Source organism: Siphateles boraxobius, unplaced genomic scaffold (genome assembly GCF_051911475.1).
Source record: "Siphateles boraxobius isolate OS27281-9 unplaced genomic scaffold, OSU_SipBor_1 99, whole genome shotgun sequence".
Lineage (NCBI taxonomy): Eukaryota > Metazoa > Chordata > Actinopteri > Cypriniformes > Leuciscidae > Siphateles > Siphateles boraxobius.
Window position 1 is genome coordinate 3,870,001 of NW_027509229.1, and position 20,000 is coordinate 3,890,000.

The 20,000-nt window shown below is 58.9% G+C and overlaps 1 non-coding gene across 1 annotated transcript in view; it reads left to right on the forward strand.

Moving 5' to 3' along the window:
* Window positions 1-19,804: 19,804 nt before the first annotated feature.
* The window catches only part of LOC143734823 (18S ribosomal RNA), a 1,863-nt gene continuing 1,667 nt past the window's right edge, over window positions 19,805-20,000 (forward strand). Inside the window, exon 1 of the ribosomal RNA XR_013202701.1 lies at window positions 19,805-20,000. This exon is cut by the window's right edge and continues 1,667 nt beyond it. This is a non-coding gene — a ribosomal RNA (18S ribosomal RNA).

The window sequence follows — 20,000 nt, forward strand, 5'->3', positions numbered from 1 at the left end:
TCCCTGAGGCGGGCGGAGGGTGGACCTAGGCGGGGGTCCACAGCCGGAGCTCTGGTTCTCCGAGTCGGGCAGAGGGTGGACCAAGGCGGGGGTCCCTGCCCGGAGCTCTGGTTCTCCGAGTCGGGCAGAGGGTGGACCAAGGCGGGGGTCCCTGCCCGGAGCTCTGGTTCTCCGAGTCTGGCTAGAGGGTGGACCAAGGTGGGGGTCCAAGGCCGGGCCCCTGGTTCCCAGGGGCGGACGGGAGAGCCGGGTGGGTCCCTCCTCCACCCCGGTACTCTCCTCGGGCCGCCATAGCCTAAGTCGATCTTGGGTTACCAGTGGCCCGGTTCTCTGGAGGCGCGGGGTTGGCTGGGACAGTAATGCCCGGGCTTAAGTGTGGGACCCCCGGGTTCGGCCGGTGCTCAGGTGAGGGTGGAGGCCGGGGCCGTGCAGCAGCTCTGGTTCTCCGAGTCGGGCAGAGGGTGTGGCGTTGTGGGGGTTCCAGGCCGGGTCCCTGGTTCCCTGAGGCGGGTATGAGGGTGGACCAAGGTGGGTGTCCACGGCCGGAGCTCTGGTTCTCCGAGTGGGGCGGAGGGTGGACCTAGGTGTGGGTCCCTGCCCGGAGTTGTGGTTCTCCGAGTCGGGCAGTGGTTGGGTCAGGGTGGGGGTCCCTGCCCGGAGCTCTGGTTCTCTCACTCTGGGCAGAGGGTGTGGCGTCGTGGGGGTTCCAGGCCGGGTCCCTGGTTCCCTGAGGCGGGTATGAGGGTGGACCAAGGTGGGTGTCCACGGCCGGAGCTCTGGTTCTCCGAGTCGGGCGGAGGGTGGACCTAGGTGTGGGTCCCTGCCCGGAGTTGTGGTTCTCCGAGTCGGGCAGTGGTTGGGTCAGGGTGGGGGTCCCTGCCCGGAGCTCTGGTTCTCTCACTCTGGGCAGAGGGTGTGGCGTCGTGGGGGTCCCAGGCCGGGTCCCTGGTTCCCTGAGGCGGGTATGAGGGTGGACCAAGGTGGGTGTCCACGGCCGGAGCTCTGGTTCTCCGAGTCGGGCAGAGGGTGTGGTGTTGTGGGGGTCCCAGGCCGGGTCCCTGGTTCCCTGAGGCGGGTATGAGGGTGGACCAAGGTGGGTGTCCACGGCCGGAGCTCTGGTTCTCCGAGTCGGGCAGAGGGTGTGGTGTTGTGGGGGTCCCTGCCCGGAGTTGTGGTTCTCCGAGTCGGGCAGTGGTTGGGTCAGGGTGGGGGTCCCTGCCCGGAGCTCTGGTTCTCTCACTCTGGGCAGAGGGTGTGGCGTCGTGGGGGTCCCAGGCCGGGTCCCTGGTTCCCTGAGGCGGGTATGAGGGTGGACCAAGGTGGGTGTCCACGGCCGGAGCTCTGGTTCTCCGAGTCGGGCGGAGGGTGGACCTAGGTGTGGGTCCCTGCCCGGAGCTCTGGTTCTCCGAGTCGGGCAGAGGGTGTGGCGTCGTGGGGGTCCCAGGCCGGTTGCAGGTGGGATGCTGTTTTCGACTTAGACATTTTCGGCGGGTGAATCCCTGTAAGGAATTGGGGACTTCATCACATATGATGAAAAATCCCCAATTCTTTACAGGGATTCACCCGCTGAAAATGTCTAAGTCGACAAACAGCATCCCACCTGCAACTTATTTGACGGAGCTCTTTGTGGACAGTTTGATTTTATGCCAATTTTGCATAATTAATATCTGTAATGTACATCAGATCGTTGTGCTATATGACCCCAGAGTATGGAGCCCCAAGTCGGCTTGGTTCCCGAGTTACGCCCGGCCAGATATGGGAATTTGACCGGGTGTATCTCAGAAACCACGCCGACTTGGGGCTCCATACTCCGGGCATGGGGAGGCACCCTTGGGCCCCCCATGACCCCAGAGTATGGAGCCCCAAATCGGCTTGGTTCCTGAGTTATGCTCGGTCAGAGATGGGACTTTGACCGGGTGTATCTCGAAAACCACGCCGACTTGGAGCTCCATACTCCGGGCATGGGGAGGGCCCATAGGGCCCCTTCAGACCCCACCGTCCCCAGCTCCTGGGACATTCCGATTCCGAGATACGGCCACTTCCTGTCCAGGTTTGACCGGGCGTATCTCGGAAACCACGCCGAATTGGAGCTCCATACTCTGGGCACAGGGGGGTCTCCTCGAGCACCCCCCACGCCCAGAGCATGGAGCCCCAACTCGGCTTACTTTTATAGTTACGTCCGGTCAAAGTTCCAACTTTTGAGGTGGCGTATCTCTGGAGCCGAGCCGAGTCGGGCCTCCGAACTCTGGGGACGCGGGTCGCCCCCCCACGCCCAGAGTCTGGAGCCCCAAATCGTCCGGTTCCCGGAGCCGGGTAAACGGTGGGACTAACTGGGACTCTCTTAAGGTAGGGTTGACCAGAGTGCATTTGTTTGAACCGGTGTATCTCAGTGCTGAAGCCGAGTTGGGGCTCCATGCTCTGGGCACATGGGGGTCTCATAGTGGTCCCCCCACGCCCAGAGTATGGAGCCCCAACTCGGCTAACTTTTCGAGTTAGGTCCGGTCAAAGTTCCAACTTTGAGGTGGCATATCTCTGGAACCAAGCCGATTTGGGGCTCCATACTCTGGGCACAGGGGGGTCTCATAGTGGTCCCCCCACGCCCAGAGTATGGAGCCCCAACTCGGCTAACTTTTTGAGTTAGGTCCGGTCAAAGTTCCAACTTTGAGGTGGCATATCTCTGGAACCAAGCCGATTTGGGGCTCCATACGCTGGGCACAGGGGGATGTCCTCGAGCACCCCCCACGCCCAGAGATTGGAGTCCCAACTCGGCTTACTTTTCGAGATACGCCCGGTCAAACCTGGACAGGAAGTGAGCGTATCTCGGGAACCGAGCCGAGTTGGGGCTCCATACGCTGGGCACAGGGGGGTGTCCTCGAGCACCCCCCACGCCCAGAGTATGGAGCCCCAACTCGGCTTACTTTTCGAGTTAGGTCCGGTCAAAGTTCCAAATTTGAGGTGGCATATCTCTGGAACCAAGCCGAGTTGGGGCTCCGTACGCTGGGCACAGGGGGGTGTCCTCGAGCACCCCCCACGCCCAGAGTTTGGAGTCCCAACTCGGCTTACTTTTCGAGATACGCCCGATCAAACCTGGACAGGAAGTGACCGTATCTCGGGAACCGAGCAGAGTCCGGCCCCCTTACGCCCGGTGTCGGGGGGTCTCGTCGTACTCCCCCCACCCCCAGAGTCCGGAGCCCCAACTCGGCCTCCTCTCCGAGTTACGCCCGGTCGAATCCGGACAGGAAGTGGCCGTATCTCGGGACCGGGAGGTCCCCGGGGTTCGGGACGGCGGGAGAAGTAGGGTCCCCCGGGGTCCCCTCACCACCCGCCGTCCCCGGCCTCTGGGACCCCCCGGTCCCGAGATAGGCCCGGTAACGCGCGAGGGACTTTTTGAAAAAGCGGCCCGTATCTCGGGAAGGGGAGGTCCCAGAGTCTCGCCCTTTCGGGGGTCGGGGGATCCCTCCGGGCCCCCTCTGACCCAGCCTCCCCGGGCCCCTGGGACCTTTCCTTCCGAGGCGCGCGCCGTCCCGTCGGGCCACTTTTCTCCGGGAGCGGGGGGCACCGGAGCTCCGGGGCGGGCTCGTCGGAAGGGGCCCACCGAGACCCTACTTTGACCCGAGTTTGGCGTCTCTAGGCGGCCGGGTCCCCGAGCCACAGCCGCCCAAAGTCGGGGCCCTTTTCCCGGTCCGAAAAACGCCTCAGAGTCCAAAACCTGCAGTGGGCCGGGACTTCCGGGGCCCCTGAGGCTCTGGCGGCGGTCCCGGGAAGGTTCACCTTTCTCGGGCACGGTCAGGTCGCCCCCGCGGTCCCGGGAGTCCCGTCGGAGACGTGGGTGTCAGCCACGAGCGCAGCGTGGTGGGGAAATTTTTTGTTTTTCGCGAATATCTCGACAAGCACGCGGCGAAAAAATTCCAAACTCGGGTCGCTCGTAGGGCTCGAGGGGGCCTATCCAACGAGCCCACCCACGTCCCCGAGGGCCGTCGGGCCAGGGAGTTACGCCCGGTCAAAGGCGCACCTTTACGGGCTTATATCTCGGGAACCCCCGGCCCAATATTCCCCAAACTCTAATAGATCGTAGTGCCGGACGAGGCCTTTCGAAAGAGCCCACCCCCGAGGTCCAACTCGCCCGGGTCCCCGAGTTACAGCCGTCCAAAGTCGGGGGTCCCAGCGAACGGCGATCCCGTAGGGGGCGCTCCCGAGGCCCGTCACTCCAGGGTTCGAGCAAGGGCCCTGCTGGGACCCCCTCACCCGAATTTGAGCTCTCTGGGTCTTCGCGTTCCCGAGATACGGGCGATTTTGTTCCGAGGCCGTGACGTCATCGGCGGCCGCCATTTTGAAGCGCGCCCGGTGGTTTTCGGCCGATATCTCCGCGAAAACACCACCAAAATTCACCAAACCGGTACCGTTTTGTTCGTCTCGACTAGACGCTTCCAACGAGCTCGGTGCCCGCCGAATCCGTCGAGTTTTCGCCGAGATATTCGCGTTTTTCGCTTTCGCGGCGCTGTATCTCGGGCCCCCGGGGGCCCCCGGAGCTGCGGGTGGTCTCGTTGGAAAGCTCTCGTCCCGCTCTAAACACGATAAAAATTTGGCGTCGATCGGACGCGGCTTCGCCGAGTTACGGCCGTTTAAAGCCGTTTGCAGTGGGTTACCATCCTGCAAACTGCATGCGCTCGTCGGCGGCCCGCCCGCGGGCCGAGCTCGGTGCTTCATACCCGGCTTAAAGCGCCCAGCCCCGCGGTTCTGGAGGAACTGCCGGAGCAAAGGGTGTCCTGCAACGGGCCATTTGGGTTATGGGGAGAAGGGGAGTGTGTGTGTGTGTGTGTGCGCGCGCGCGCGCTTGCCCCCCTTTCTCCCTGGGAGCGTGGCTTGGCCCTGGGGGCTCGTCTCTCCACGGAGGTCTCTCGCCCGCCCCGGGTGGCTCGATCCCGGGGCACGGCTCGGTCCTCCTCGGTGGGGTTGGCTGAGCTCCAGAGCCGAGCTCGCTCCAAAACCTAAGTGCCAAACGTTGGCGGTGACCGGAAGACCCAGGCGCTCGGTCCTTCCCGACCAGCCCCGAAGAGGTCGGTCCGTCCTGGGCCAGACGCAGGTTCGCCCGCCGCCCCGGGTGCCTCGTCTGGAGCCGAGACGGTCCTAAAACTGACCACAGGGGTTGTATGGCGAGGGAGTGTGGTGGAGGCACACACACACACACACACACACACACACACACACACACACACACCACCACCACCCTCGGAGGGCCTCCAGGAGCAATCCAATCCAAGCCCAGCCAGGAGGCACTCTGGGTGGGATAAAATCTGAATTGTGCCAGTGCCATGGAGCTCTGGAGGGAGAGGGCCTCCAGGAGCAATCCAAGCCCAGCCCAGGTGGCACTCTGGTTGGGTGGGATAAAATCTGAATTTTGCCAGTGCCATGGAGCTCTGGAGGGACAGGGCCTCCAGGAGCAATCCAAGCCCAGCCCAGGTGGCACTCTGGTTGGGTGGGATAAAATATGAATTTTGCCAGTGCCATGGAGCTCTGGAGGGAGAGGGCCTCCAGGAGCAATCCAAGCCCAGCCCAGGTGGCACTCTGGTTGGGTGGGATAAAATCTGAATTTTGCCAGTGCCATGGAGCTCTGGAGGGACAGGGCCTCCAGGAGCAATCCAAGCCCAGCCCAGGTGGCACTCTGGTTGGGTGGGATAAAATCTGAATTTTGCCAGTGCCATGGAGCTCTGGAGGGAGAGGGCCTCCAGGAGCAATCCAAGCCCAGCCCAGGTGGCACTCTGGTTGGGTGGGATAAAATCTGAATTTTGCCAGTGCCATGGAGCTCTGGAGGGACAGGGCCTCCAGGAGCAATCCAAGCCCAGCCAGGTGGCACTCTGGTTGGGTGGGATAAAATATGAATTTTGCCAGTGCCATGGAGCTCTGGAGGGAGAGGGCCTCCAGGAGCAATCCAAGCCCAGCCCAGGTGGCACTCTGGTTGGGTGGGATAAAATATGAATTTTGCCAGTGCCATGGAGCTCTGGAGGGAGAGGGCCTCCAGGAGCAATCCAAGCCCAGCCCAGGTGGCACTCTGGTTGGGTGGGATAAAATCTGAATTTTGCCAGTGCCATGGAGCTCTGGAGGGACAGGGCCTCCAGGAGCAATCCAAGCCCAGCCCAGGTGGCACTCTGGTTGGGTGGGATAAAATCTGAATTTTGCCAGTGCCATGGAGCTCTGGAGGGAGAGGGCCTCCAGGAGCAATCCAAGCCCAGCCCAGGTGGCACTCTGGTTGGGTGGGATAAAATCTGAATTTTGCCAGTGCCATGGAGCTCTGGAGGGACAGGGCCTCCAGGAGCAATCCAAGCCCAGCCCAGGTGGCACTCTGGTTGGGTGGGATAAAATCTGAATTTTGCCAGTGCCATGGAGCTCTGGAGGGACAGGGCCTCCAGGAGCAATCCAAGCCCAGCCCAGGTGGCACTCTGGTTGGGTGGGATAAAATCTGAATTTTGCCAGTGCCATGGAGCTCTGGAGGGACAGGGCCTCCAGGAGCAATCCAAGCCCAGCCAGGTGGCACTCTGGTTGGGTGGGATAAAATCTGAATTTTGCCAGTGCCATGGAGCCCTGGAGGGAGAGGGCCTCCGGGAGCATTCCAAGCCCGACCAGGTGGCACTCTGGGGACGGGGGGGTGGATGAAATCTGAATTTTGCCAGTGCCATGGAGCCCTGGAGGGAGAGGGCCTCCGGGAGCAATCCAAGCCCAGCCAGGTGGCACCCTGGCTGGGGAGGGAGGTTGAAAATGACCGAGTTGGATCACTGGGAGTCCTGAGCACCAGGGCCCCTTCAAGGCAGAGAGCAAAGCCAGAGAGACTGCACTCTGGCTGGGGAGTAACTGGAAAAAACATGAAACATCCAGGAAGAGACGGGCTGATTTTCTAAAAATCTGAATCCCAGGTGAGGTGCAGCTCTCCTGGGCACGAATAAAAGCTCAAATGCCAGGCTTTAAACATGACAGAGTCCACGATGTTGCTGTGGTCTCAAAGCTCCAGGACCTTCAGGGCAGTGGACCAAGCCGTAGAGGTTGCACTCTGGCTGGGTGAGCGAGTTCAATCTCCGCCACGGTGGAGCTCTTAAAAACATGAAACCTCCAGGAAAAGACGGTCTGATTTTCCTCTAAAGTCCATCCCAGGGTGGGTGCATCTCTCCTGGGCACGAATAAAGCCCAAAGCCCATGGAGAAAATGACCCTGAAGCCAAGCTCTTGAAAATGACAAAGTCCAAAAAAGTTGAGGTGCGTTCAGAGCTCCGTGCTCTACGACCTCATTGGCCGTCCCAGGGAGGGTGCACCGTCCTGGGCAAGAGTCAGATTCTCCCGCCCTCCCTGGAGCTCCGTGTGGAGCAAAGACGGTCCTAAAACGTCCCTTCGGGCTTCTGTAGAGGAGACAAACACTTTTGAATGACAAAGTCCACGATGTTGCTGTGGTCTCAAAGCTCCAGGGCCTTCAAGGCAGTGGACCAAAACGGAGAGGTTGCACTCTGGCTGGGTGAGCGAGTTCAATCTCCGCCACGGTGGAGCTCTTAAAAACATGAAACCTCCAGGAAAAGACGGTCTGATTTTCCTCTAATGTCCATCCCAGGGTGGGTGCATCTCTCCTGGGCACGAATAAAGCTCAAACGCCCACGGTGGAATGCCGAGCTTTAAAAATGACAGAGTCCACGATGTTGCTGTGGTCTGAAAGCTCCAGGGCCTTCAAGGCAGTGGACCAAGCCGGAGAGGTTGCACTCCGGCTGGGTGAGCGAGTTCAATCTCCGCCACGGCGGAGCTCTTAAAACCATGAAACCTCCAGGAAAAGACGGGCTGATTTTCCTCTAATGTCCATCCCAGGGTGGGTGCATCTCTCCTGGGCACGAATAAAGCTCAAACGCCCACGGTGGAATGCCGAGCTTTAAAAATGACAGAGTCCACGATGTTGCTGTGGACTGAAAGCTCCAGGGCCTTCAAGGCAGTGGACCAAGCCGTAGAGGTTGCACTCTGGCTGGGTGAGCGAGTTTAATCTCCGCCACGGTGGAGCTCTTAAAACCATGAAACCTCCAGGAAAAGACGGTCTGATTTTCCTCTAAAGTCCATCCCAGGGTGGGTGCATCTCTCCTGGGCACGAATAAAGCCCAAAGCCCATGGAGAAAATGACCCTGAAGCCAAGCTCTTGAAAATGACAAAGTCCAAAAAAGTTGCGGTGCGTTCAGAGCTCCATGCTCTACGACCTCATTGGCCGTCCCAGGGAGGGTGCACCGTCCTGGGCAAGAGTCAGATTCTCCCGCCCTCCCTGGAGCTCCGTGTGGAGCAAAGACGGTCCTAAAACGTCCCTTTGGGCTTCTGTAGAGGAGACAAACTCTTTTGAATGACAAAGTCCACGATGTTGCTGTGGTCTCAAAGCTCCAGGGCCTTCAAGGCAGTGGACCAAAACGGAGAGGTTGCACTCTGGCTGGGTGAGCGAGTTCAATCTCCGCCACGGTGGAGCTCTTAAAAACATGAAACCTCCAGGAAAAGACGGGCTGATTTTCCTCTAATGTCCATCCCAGGGTGGGTGCATCTCTCCTGGGCACGAATAAAGCTCAAACGCCCACGGTGGAATGCCGAGCTTTAAAAATGTCAGAGTCCACGATGTTGCTGTGGACTGAAAGCTCCAGGGCCTTCAAGGCAGTGGACCAAGCCGTAGAGGTTGCACTCTGGCTGGGTGAGCGAGTTCAATCTCCGCCACGGTGGAGCTCTTAAAACCATGAAACCTCCAGGAAAAGACGGTCTGATTTTCCTCTAATGTCCATCCCAGGGTGGGTGCACCTCTCCTGGGCACGAATAAAGCCCAAAGCCCATGGAGAAAATGACCCTGAAACCAAGCTCTTGAAAATGACAAAGTCCAAAAAAGTTGCGGTGCTTTCAGAGCTCCATGCTCTCGGACCTCACTGGGAAGCCCAGGGAGGGTGGACCGTCCTGGGCAAGAGTCAGATTCGCCCGCCCTCCCTGGAGCTCCGTATGGAGCAAAGACGGTCCTAAAACGTCCCTTTGGGCTTCTGTAGAGGAGACAAGCTCTTTCAAATGACAGAGTCCACGATGTTGCTGTGGTCTGAAAGCTCCAGGGCCTTCAAGGCAGTGGACCAAGCCGGAGAGGTTGCACTCTGGCTGGGTGAGCGAGTTCAATCTCCGCCACGGTGGAGCTCTTAAAACCATGAAACCTCCAGGAAAAGACGGTCTGATTTTCCTCTAATGTCCATCCCAGGGTGGGTGCACCTCTCCTGGGCACGAATAAAGCCCAAAGCCCATGGAGAAAATGACCCTGAAACCAAGCTCTCGAAAATGACAAAGTCCAAAAAAGTTGCGGCTCTTTCAGAGCTCCATGCTCTCGGACCTCACTGGGAAGCCCAGGGAGGGTGGACCGTCCTGGGCAAGAGTCAGATTCGCCCGCCCTCCCTGGAGCTCCGTATGGAGCAAAGACGGTCTTAAAACGTCCCTTTGGGCTTCTGTAGAGGAGACAAGCTCTTTCAAATGACAGAGTCCACGATGTTGCTGTGGTCTGACAGCTCCAGGGCCTTCAAGGCAGTGGACCAAGCCGGAGAGGTTGCACTCTGGCTGGGTGAGCGAGTTCAATCTCCGCCAAGGTGGAGCTCTTAAAACCATGAAACCTCCAGGAAAAGACGGGCTGATTTTCCTCTAATGTCCATCCCAGGGTCGGTGCATCTCTCCTGGACACGAATAAAGCCCAAAGCCCATGGAGAAAATGACCCTGAAGCCAAGCTCTCGAAAATGACAAAGTCCAAAAAGTTGCGGTGCGTTCAGAGCTCCATGCTCTAAGACCTCATTGGCCGACCCAGGGAGGGTGCACCGTCCTGGGCAAGAGTCAGATTCGCCCGCCCTCCCTGGAGCTCCGTGTGGAGCAAAGACGGTCTTAAAACGTCCCTTCGGGCTTCTGTAGAGGAGACAAGCTCTTACAAATGACAGAGTCCACGATGTTGCTGTGGTCTGAAAGCTCCAGGGCCTTCAAGGCAGTGGACCAAGCCGGAGAGGTTGCACTCTGGCTGGGTGAGCGAGTTCAATCTCCGCCAAGGTGGAGCTCTTAAAACCATGAAACCTCCAGGAAAAGACGGGCTGATTTTCCTCTAATGTCCATCCCAGGGTGGGTGCATCTCTCCTGGGCACGAATAAAGCCCAAAGCCCATGGAGAAAATGACCCTGAAACCAAGCTCTCGAAAATGACAAAGTCCAAAAAAGTTGCGGCTCTTTCAGAGCTCCATGCTCTCGGACCTCACTGGGAAGCCCAGGGAGGGTGGACCGTCCTGGGCAAGAGTCAGATTCGCCCGCCCTCCCTGGAGCTCCGTATGGAGCAAAGACGGTCTTAAAACGTCCCTTTGGGCTTCTGTAGAGGAGACAAGCTCTTTCAAATGACAGAGTCCACGATGTTGCTGTGGTCTGACAGCTCCAGGGCCTTCAAGGCAGTGGACCAAGCCGGAGAGGTTGCACTCTGGCTGGGTGAGCGAGTTCAATCTCCGCCAAGGTGGAGCTCTTAAAACCATGAAACCTCCAGGAAAAGACGGGCTGATTTTCCTCTAATGTCCATCCCAGGGTGGGTGCATCTCTCCTGGACACGAATAAAGCCCAAAGCCCATGGAGAAAATGACCCTGAAGCCAAGCTCTCGAAAATGACAAAGTCCAAAAAGTTGCGGTGCGTTCAGAGCTCCATGCTCTAAGACCTCATTGGCCGACCCAGGGAGGGTGCACCGTCCTGGGCAAGAGTCAGATTCGCCCGCCCTCCCTGGAGCTCCGTGTGGAGCAAAGACGGTCTTAAAACGTCCCTTCGGGCTTCTGTAGAGGAGACAAGCTCTTACAAATGACAGAGTCCACGATGTTGCTGTGGTCTGAAAGCTCCAGGGCCTTCAAGGCAGTGGACCAAGCCGGAGAGGTTGCACTCTGGCTGGGTGAGCGAGTTCAATCTCCGCCAAGGTGGAGCTCTTAAAACCATGAAACCTCCAGGAAAAGACGGGCTGATTTTCCTCTAATGTCCATCCCAGGGTGGGTGCATCTCTCCTGGACACGAATAAAGCCCAAAGCCCATGGAGAAAATGACCCTGAAGCCAAGCTCTCGAAAATGACAAAGTCCAAAAAGTTGCGGTGCGTTCAGAGCTCCATGCTCTAAGACCTCATTGGCCGACCCAGGGAGGGTGCACCGTCCTGGGCAAGAGTCAGATTCGCCCGCCCTCCCTGGAGCTCCGTGTGGAGCAAAGACGGTCTTAATACGTCCCTTCGGGCTTCTGTAGAGGAGACAAGCTCTTACAAATGACAGAGTCCACGATGTTGCTGTGGTCTGAAAGCTCCAGGGCCTTCAAGGCAGTGGACCAAGCCGGAGAGGTTGCACTCTGGCTGGGTGAGCGAGTTCAATCTCCGCCAAGGTGGAGCTCTTAAAACCATGAAACCTCCAGGAAAAGACGGGCTGATTTTCCTCTAATGTCCATCCCAGGGTGGGTGCATCTCTCCTGGACACGAATAAAGCCCAAAGCCCATGGAGAAAATGACCCTGAAGCCAAGCTCTCGAAAATGACAAAGTCCAAAAAGTTGCGGTGCGTTCAGAGCTCCATGCTCTAAGACCTCATTGGCCGACCCAGGGAGGGTGCACCGTCCTGGGCAAGAGTCAGATTCGCCCGCCCTCCCTGGAGCTCCGTGTGGAGCAAAGACGGTCTTAATACGTCCCTTCGGGCTTCTGTAGAGGAGACAAGCTCTTACAAATGACAGAGTCCACGATGTTGCTGTGGTCTGAAAGCTCCAGGGCCTTCAAGGCAGTGGACCAAGCCGGAGAGGTTGCACTCTGGCTGGGTGAGCGAGTTCAATCTCCGCCAAGGTGGAGCTCTTAAAACCATGAAACCTCCAGGAAAAGACGGGCTGATTTTCCTCTAATGTCCATCCCAGGGTGGGTGCATCTCTCCTGGACACGAATAAAGCCCAAAGCCCATGGAGAAAATGACCCTGAAGCCAAGCTCTCGAAAATGACAAAGTCCAAAAAGTTGCGGTGCGTTCAGAGCTCCATGCTCTAAGACCTCATTGGCCGACCCAGGGAGGGTGCACCGTCCTGGGCAAGAGTCAGATTCGCCCGCCCTCCCTGGAGCTCCGTGTGGAGCAAAGACGGTCTTAAAACGTCCCTTCGGGCTTCTGTAGAGGAGACAAGCTCTTACAAATGACAGAGTCCACGATGTTGCTGTGGTCTGAAAGCTCCAGGGCCTTCAAGGCAGTGGACCAAGCCGGAGAGGTTGCACTCTGGCTGGGTGAGCGAGTTCAATCTCCGCCAAGGTGGAGCTCTTAAAACCATGAAACCTCCAGGAAAAGACGGGCTGATTTTCCTCTAATGTCCATCCCAGGGTGGGTGCATCTCTCCTGGACACGAATAAAGCCCAAAGCCCATGGAGAAAATGACCCTGAAGCCAAGCTCTCGAAAATGACAAAGTCCAAAAAGTTGCGGTGCGTTCAGAGCTCCATGCTCTAAGACCTCATTGGCCGACCCAGGGAGGGTGCACCGTCCTGGGCAAGAGTCGGATTCGCCCGCCCTCCCTGGAGCTCCGTGTGGAGCAAAGACGGTCTTAATACGTCCCTTCGGGCTTCTGTAGAGGAGACAAGCTCTTACAAATGACAGAGTCCACGATGTTGCTGTGGTCTGAAAGCTCCAGGGCCTTCAAGGCAGTGGACCAAGCCGGAGAGGTTGCACTCTGGCTGGGTGAGCGAGTTCAATCTCCGCCAAGGTGGAGCTCTTAAAACCATGAAACCTCCAGGAAAAGACGGGCTGATTTTCCTCTAATGTCCATCCCAGGGTGGGTGCATCTCTCCTGGACACGAATAAAGCCCAAAGCCCATGGAGAAAATGACCCTGAAGCCAAGCTCTCGAAAATGACAAAGTCCAAAAAGTTGCGGTGCGTTCAGAGCTCCATGCTCTAAGACCTCATTGGCCGACCCAGGGAGGGTGCACCGTCCTGGGCAAGAGTCAGATTCGCCCGCCCTCCCTGGAGCTCCGTGTGGAGCAAAGACGGTCTTAATACGTCCCTTCGGGCTTCTGTAGAGGAGACAAGCTCTTACAAATGACAGAGTCCACGATGTTGCTGTGGTCTGAAAGCTCCAGGGCCTTCAAGGCAGTGGACCAAGCCGGAGAGGTTGCACTCTGGCTGGGTGAGCGAGTTCAATCTCCGCCAAGGTGGAGCTCTTAAAACCATGAAACCTCCAGGAAAAGACGGGCTGATTTTCCTCTAATGTCCATCCCAGGGTGGGTGCATCTCTCCTGGACACGAATAAAGCCCAAAGCCCATGGAGAAAATGACCCTGAAGCCAAGCTCTCGAAAATGACAAAGTCCAAAAAGTTGCGGTGCGTTCAGAGCTCCATGCTCTAAGACCTCATTGGCCGACCCAGGGAGGGTGCACCGTCCTGGGCAAGAGTCAGATTCGCCCGCCCTCCCTGGAGCTCCGTGTGGAGCAAAGACGGTCTTAAAACGTCCCTTCGGGCTTCTGTAGAGGAGACAAGCTCTTGCAAATGACAAAGTCCTAAAAGTTGCGTTGGTCTCAAAGCTCCAGGGCCTTCAAGGCAGTGGACCAAGCCGGAGAGGTTGCACTCTGGCTGGGTGAGCGAGTTCAATCTCCGCCACGGTGGAGCTCTTAAATACATGAAACCTCCAGGAAAAGTCGGGCCCGTTCTTCTGAAAAAGTCCTTCCCAGGCAAAGCGCACCTCTCCTGGGCACGAGTAAAGCCCAAAGCCCATGGAGAAAATGACCCTGAAACCAAGCTCTTGAAAATGACAAAGTCCAAAAAAGTTGCGGTGCGTTCAGAGCTCCATGCTCTCGGACCTCACTGGGAAGCCCAGGGAGGGTGGACCGTCCTGGGCCAGAGTCATATTCGCCCGCCCTCCCTGGAGCTCATATTGGAGCAAAGACGGTCCTAAAACGGCCCTTCGGGCTTCTGTGGAGGAGACAAGCTCTTACAAATGACAGAGTCCACGATGTTGCTGTGGTCTCAAAGCTCCAGGGCCTTCAAGGCAGTGGACCAAGCCGGAGAGGTTGCACTCTGGCTGGGTGAGCGAGTTCAATCTCCGCCACGGCGGAGCTCTTAAAAACATGAAACCTCCAGGAAAAGACGGGCCCGTTCTTCTGAAAAAGTCCATCCCAGGCAAAGCGCACCTCTCCCGGGCACGAATAAAGCCCAAAGCCCGTGGAGAAAATGACCCTGTAGCCAAGCTCTTGAAAATGACAAAGTCCAAAAAAGTTGCGGTGCGTTCAGAGCTTCATGCTCTACGACCTCATTGGCCGTCCCAGGGAGGGTGCACCGTCCTGGGCAAGAGTCAGATTCCCCCGCCCTCCCTGGAGCTCTGTGTGGAGCAAAGACGGTCCTAAAACGTCCCTTCAGGCTTTTGTAGAGGAGGTGGAGAAGCCTTCCTGGGCACGAAGCAAGCTCAAACGCCCCATGGCGGGCTTGACTCTGGAGTCAAATTCGAAAAAAATTGACCGAGTCCAAAAAGTTGCTGTGGGTTCAAAGCTCCATGCTCTACGACCTCCCTGGCTAGCCCAGGGAGGGTGCACCGTCCTGGGCCAGAGTCAGATTCGCCCGCCACCCGCTGGAGCTCCATCCGGAGAAAAGACGGTCCTGAAACGGACCTTCGGGGCTTTATCGGGGAAGGGAAGTAGAGCGGTGGAGGGCACGCACAACCCATGAACAGACCGTCGTGAGCCCCGCTCGGAGTCTCTCTGCGTGGGTATAAAAATACAGATTACACAGTGCGCTCGGTGGAGCTCTGGAAGTCCTGGTGGGAGACGGCCCCCAGGGGGAAAAAAAGCCCGGCCGGGGTGTGCTCTGGCTGGGGAGAGAAAGAATTCAATCTCCACCGCGGGGGTGGATCACCGCATGTACGAAACATCCAGGAAAATGACGGCTGCTGGTTTACTTCTCTAAGTGCTTCCCAGGAAGGGTGCAGCCTTCCTGGGCACGAATCGAATCCAAAGCCCCCATGGCGGGCATGACTCTGGAGTCAAAAGGTTGCTGTGGGTTCAGAGCTTCCATGGTATCAGACCTTTCTGGCCATCCCAGGGAGGGTGCGCCGTCCTGGTTCAGATTCAGATTCGCCCCCAACCCCTGGAGCTCCTTCTGGAGAAAAGATGGTCCTGAAACGGACCTTGGGGTCTTTATCGGGGAGGGGAAGTAGTGCGGTGGAGGGCACGCAGAACCCATTAACAGACCTCCGTGAGCCCCCCGCTCAGAGTCTCTCTGCTTGGGTATAAAAATCCAGATTACACAGTGCGCACGGTGGAGCTCTGGAAGTCCTGGTGGGACCCCCAGGGAAAAAAATAAAAGCCCGGCCGGGGTACGCTCTGACTGGGGAGAGAAATAATTCAATCTCCACCGCGGCGGTGGATCTCTGCATGTACGAAACCTCCAGGAAAATGACGGCTGCTGGTTTTCTTCTCTAAATGCATCCCAGGAAGGGTGCAGACTTCCTGGGCACAAATCAAGCTCAAAGTCCCCTTGGCGGGCCTGACTCTGGAGTGAAATTTGAAAAATTGACAGAGTCCAAAATGTTGCCGTGTGATCAGAGCTCCACGATCTCAGAACCTCCCTGGCCATCCCAGGGAGGGTGCGCCGTCCTGGGTCAGATTCAGATTCGCTCCCCACCCCTGGAGCTCCTTCTGGAGAAAAGACGGTCTTAAAACGGACCTTGGGGTCTTTATCGGGAAGGGGAAGTAGTGCGGTGGAGGGCACACAGAACCCATTAACAGACCTCCGTGAGCCCCCCGCTCAGAGTCTCTCTGCTTGGGTATAAAAATCCAGATTACACAGTGCGCACGGTGGAGCTCTGGAAGTCCTGGTGGGACCCCCAGGGAAAAAAATAAAAGCCCGGCCGGGGTACGCTCTGACTGGGGAGAGAAATAATTCAATCTCCACCGCGGCGGTGGATCTATGCATGTACGAAACCTCCAGGAAAATGACGGCTGCTGGTTTTCTTCTCTAACTGCATCCCAGGAAGGGTGCAGACTTCCTGGGCACGAATCAAGCTCAAAGTCCCCCTTGGCGGGCCTGACTCTGGAGTCAAATTTGAAAAATTGACAAGAGTCCAAAATGTTGCCGTGTGATCAGAGCTCCACGATCTCAGAACCTCCCTGGCCATCCCAGGGAGGGTGCGCCGTCCTGGGTCAGATTCAGATTCGCTCCCCACCCCTGGAGCTCCTTCTGGAGAAAAGACGGTCCTAAAACGGACCTTGGGGTCTTTATCGGGGAGGGGAAATAGTGCGGTGGAGGGCACACAGAACCCATTAACAGACCTCCGTGAGCCCCCCGCTCAGAGTCTCTCTGCTTGGGTATAAAAAAATCCAGATTACACAGTGCGCGCGGTGGAGCTCTGGGAGTCCTGGTGGGAGAGGGCCCCCAGGAAAAAAAAAAAGCCCGGTCATGTTGCGCTGGGGAGAGAAAGAATTCAATCACCACCGCGGCGGTGGATCTCTGCATGTACGAAACCTCCAGGAAAATGACGGCTGCTGGTTTTCTTCTCTAAGTGCATCCCAGGAAGGGTGCAGACTTCCTGGGCACTAATCAAGCTCAAAGTCCCCTTGGCGGGCCTGACTCTGGAGTCAAATTTGAAAAAGTGAGAACCGTGGTGGTCAGACCGGGTTGGGAAACGATCTGACCCAGCCCAGATAAAGTGCACTCTGTGCGGGCGAGACTTCCAGGAAACGCGCGGGTCTGGTTTGGACACCCAGACTCTCCTCGGACAAGGTAACGGAAGACGGGCGCCTCCGGGTTGCCTGGGGCCCGGAGGGGTGCACCCTCTCCTTCGGGCCGTCGCTGTCAGGGTTGCCTGGTCGATTGGAACTTTGGACGCGCCTGGGGACGGCCCCTGCCCGGTCGCGAGACCGCTATGGGCAGCTTGCTCCTCCCCGCTTTGCGCGTCGACTCGAGACGCGGCCTCCCTCCGGGGAAAGCAGGCCGCGTCGACCTCGGGAGACTCAGATGGCCCGTCTGAAAACGGATGTCTGCAGCGGTGGCGTCGGGACCGTCGTCAGGCTTTGACGGTTGGCGGGGTTTCGTTGGGGGCCCCCCATCACGGCACAGAGCCTGACTTCGTCCCGCGCCTCCCACCCGCTTTGAAAAGCACCCTTCCCCGTTACGGCCTCGATCCAGAGGCCTACCACCCCCCCGCCCTCACGGGCGGACGGTTCCTCACGCGCCCTATGAGCGGCCGTGCCGCCTCGAGCCCAGGCCCGAGCGGAGCGAGACCCGTGTGTAGGAAACCCGCGCGTCGCAGGTTCGTCCGTCCCGGGGCTCCTCGGTTGATCCCGGGCTAAAACAAAAACCATATGCTTGTCGAACCGTCGGTCTGGGTAAACGGCAAAACGACTCCAGGGGCTTGAGACACCCCTGGAGCGACGGAGGAAGGTGCACCTCCGAAAGAAAAATGAAATTACGGACAGTGTCCGATCGAATGAGGTCCACGGAACAGAGAACCGTGGTGGTCAGACCGGGTGGGGAAGCGGTCTGGCTCAGCCCAGATAAAATGCACTCTGTGCGGGCGAGACTTCCAGTAAACGCGGGGGCTGGTTTGGACACCCAGACTCACCGCCGGTGCCCTGGGCGTGCATCCAGTGTGTGAAGGTGCACCGTCCTGGGCGAGCAGAGGGTGAAAGACACACAACACTCCTCGTAAGAAAATGGACAGTGTCCAAGATCTTGCATGCAAACGAGAGCCCTGTGCTCGCAGACCCGACCGTGGCCTGCTCAAAGTCAGATCCGTACGCTTGATGGCGCTCCTGCTGGAGCAAAGACGGTCCGAACACGGACGCTAGGGGTGTTGTAGAGGAGGTGGGGGACCGTCGCCACACTCTTCTCGGACAAGGTTAACGGAAGACGGGCGCCTCCGGGTTGCCTGGGGCCCGGAGGGGCGCACCCTCTCCTTCGGGCCGTCACTGTCAGGGTTGCCTGGTCGATTGGAACTTTGGACGCGCCTGGGGACGGCCCCTGCCCGGTCGCGAGACCGCTTTGGGCAGCTTGCTCCTCCCCGCTCTGCGCGTCGACGCTAGACGCGGCCTCCCTCCGGGGAAAGCAGGCCGTGTCGACTCTCGGGAGACTCAGATGGCCCGTCTGAAACGAATGTCCGCGACGGCGGCGGCGGACGCGGGCGCGTGGAATTCGGAATCGGACGGTCGGGGTGGCCGACACCCCCCGGTCCAGTCTTCGAGCCCGACCTTCGCCCCGCTCCTCCCCGCCCGAAAAGCACCTTTCCCGGTTACGGCCTTGATCCAGAGGCCTCCCACCCTGGCCCCGCCTGACGGACGGTTCCTCACGCGCCCTATGAGCGGCCGTGCCGCCTCGAGCCCCAGGGCCGAGCGGAGCGAGACCCGTGTGTAGGAAACCCGCGCGTGGTGGTTCGCCGTCCGGGGTCGATCCCGAGGTAAAAAAAAAAAAAAAAGAACCATACGCTTGTCGGTCTGGGTAAAGGGCGAAACGACTCCGGGGGCTTGACTCACCCCTGGAGCGACGGAGGAAGGTGCACCTCCGAAAACTTTTTGAAAACGGACACCGTCCGTTGCAGACGAACGAGATTCCCACAACGACCAACCTCCCTGGAAGACTCCCAGGGAGAGTGCCTCGGGTTCGGGCACGGTCAAATCCGTCCGCGTGACGGAGCTCCCTTCGGAGCGACGTCGGTCCTAAAACGGACCTTGGGGGTTTTGTCGAGGAGGGCGACAAACGCTCCCGCTCGGACAAGGTGACGGAGGGCGGGCGCCCACGGAGGAAAGGGCGAAGGAAAAAAAACGGACAGAGTCCAAAACGGTGCGGTCCACCCAGATTCCCACGTACGCGAGACTCTCCGGCTGGCAACCGGGGAGAGTGCCTAGGTGTCGGGCACGTACGAATCCGTCGGCGGTGACGGAGCTCCGGTCGGAGCAAAGACGGTCCTAAAACGGCCCTTCGGGGTTTTGTCGAGGAGGGGACAAGCGCCCTGCTCGGACAAGGTGAGAGAAGGCGGGCGGCCCGCGGAAGGAGGCAGGCAGGCGATCCTCCTAAAGAAACGGACAGAGTCCGAAACGGTGCGGTTCACCCGGGTCACCACGTACACGAGTCTCCCCGGCTGGCGACCGGGGAGAGTGCCTCTGTGTCGGGCACGTGAGAATCCGTCCCCGGCGACGGAGCTCCCGTCGGAGCAAAGACGGTCCTAAAACGGCCCTTCGGGGTTTTGTCGAGGAGGGGACAACGGCCCCGCTCGGACAAGGTATCGGAGAAAAGGCAACGGACGAGAAAAAAACGGGGCGCCTCCGGGTTGCCCGGGGTCCGGAGGAGCGCTCCCCCTCCTCCGGGCCGTCACTTTCGGGGTAGCCTGGTCGATTGGAACTTTGGACGCGCCTGGGGACGGCCCCTGCCCGGTCGCGAGACCGCTTTGGGCAGCTTGCTCCTCCCCGCTCTGCGCGTCGACGCTAGACGCGGCCTCCCTCCGGGGAAAGCAGGCCGCGTCGACCTCGGGAGACTCAGATGGCCCGTCTGAAACGAATGTCCGCGACGGCGGCGGCGGACGCGGGCGCGTGGGTTCCGGAATCGGACGGTCGGGGTGGCCGACACCCCCCGGTCCAGTCTTCGAGACCGACCTACGCCTCGCTCCTCCCCGCCCGAAAAGCACCCTTCCCGGTTACGGCCTCGACCCAGCGGCCACAAACCCCCCACCTCTGCCGAGGAGGAGGGTTCCGCACGCGCCCTATGAGCGGCCGCGCCGTCCTCGGGCCCCAGGCCACGAGGCGGAGCGAGACCCGTGTGTAGGAAGCCAGCGTGTCGCGGTTCTCCTTCCAAGGCGGCTTACCTGGTTGATCCTGCCAGTAGCATATGCTTGTCTCAAAGATTAAGCCATGCAGGTCTAAGTGCACACGGTCGGTACAGTGAAACTGCGAATGGCTCATTAAATCAGTTATGGTTCCTTTGATCGCTCCACCCGCTACTTGGATAACTGTGGCAATTCCAGAGCTAATACATGCAAACGAGCGCCGACCCGGCTC